This window comes from Micropterus dolomieu, linkage group LG08, assembly GCF_021292245.1.
Source record: "Micropterus dolomieu isolate WLL.071019.BEF.003 ecotype Adirondacks linkage group LG08, ASM2129224v1, whole genome shotgun sequence".
Classification (NCBI taxonomy): domain Eukaryota; kingdom Metazoa; phylum Chordata; class Actinopteri; order Centrarchiformes; family Centrarchidae; genus Micropterus; species Micropterus dolomieu.
The window spans coordinates 3,232,982-3,234,628 of NC_060157.1; positions in this window are offsets into that span (position 1 = coordinate 3,232,982).

A 1,647-nucleotide genomic window follows, 5' to 3' on the forward strand; every position below is an offset into this window, starting at 1 on the left:
GGTCACTTGTAGTCATTACCAGCCATTCCCTTCAGCTGTATGAGCTTTTGCTTTTATGGCCTACAACTTAAATGTTGCTTCACTCTCATAGTTCTCATCACTGTTGTTTCCAGCAGCAGGCATCTGTTTTTTAGCAAAAAGGCTTTGAGAAACCCACTGAACATTACCTTCCGAGCACCAAACACCACACGGACACAGTTAGAGACTAGCTGGTGAACATAGTGCAGCACTTAGCAGCTAACTCAGGAGTTGGCGGAGACCAAACACAGAGCTAAAAGAGAGAGAATATTCTGTTTGATTACAATGTTTGCTATGTTGCTATGTTTTGCACAAAAAACCCCCAAAGAGAATCAAACTGTGGCCCAACTCGAGGCTGAGAAGAGGGAATCAGCAGGTTTATACATTTTACAGCGCTGGCAAATGACACTTTCTAGTCAGCTCGCTCTCAGTGACTGTTGCAAGTTTCTGACTTGAGGCACCCTGATTTTGGTTCCAGTCAGCGCCCTTAAGATTATGTCTGTAAACCCCTCACACTACAGGACAATTTGGGTGATAATCTGTTCCGAACAGATGATGGTAGGGCCAATCGGCCCAATTATCCTCTAGTGTGCAGCCGGCATCACAGTGTGTCACAGTGTTGTCGCTTCATAAACAGATTTATTTTTCAACAGTGTAATAGTTTTGAAAGGCACAGACAAATTACTGAATGTCTATGTGGTGTTGTATTTTATAGGACTTGTTGGCTGGCTTCTTTTTTAAAATTACAACAGCTGATTTCACCTGAATAAAAAGAACAGATTTATGTTTACTGGTAGATTCCTTTTGTGCAAAGACATTATCAGATTCAGAAGCAACACACAGAATTTCAACATATTAGGATTTATGATTATGAGAGTAACTGTGTCTCAGCAGATAATTATCGATCTGCACGTGTCGGAGGCATTTCCTCTCTCAACTCTGTTTTTTTTTTCACTTCTCTCTTGGAGTAAAAGCAGAAAAAGCAAATGAAAGAAGAGAAGAAGGAGTAACAGAGTGAGTGAGGCAGTGTTTTAATGGCGTTGGTTAACTGGGCCCGTCCCAGCCATGTGATATACGATCATGTAAGGTATTGATTGACATGAGAGTACAGCAAACCTTCCCACTAGCTCAATAAGCTGGGTCGAGGCTGGACAGCATTATTCTGAGTTCACCACTAATAACGTTGATGATTTCATGTTTTAATCCAGGCTGTGTTGATATCATTAGATTAGTTTAATCAGTGACTGTCTGGTAATAGGATTACATCGTTTTAAACTAAGATCATTCTCTTATATGACCTGTTTCCTGTAGATCTTCTACTGTTATTGTCAATTGAATTCATTAATAGTTGCATTACTGTATGGCTGTCTTGTCTCCGCCCGAGTTTATTTTCTTTGAAGGCAGTGATAGATGTATTGCCGTGGGTATTGTATATACCGCCCTGAGCGCTCCGTTACACTGTGGCCCTTCACAGCTGGTGCCACTCGCCCCACAGCTAAATTTAAAAGACCCCAGCCGGGCCAGAAAGCCACCCAGCGCGGGAGCCGCTGTTTATCCATGAACATACCGTCACTAATGACTGATTTATGCGCTCCTATGCAGTCGCTTCGTTTGTCATGTGGAGAAACG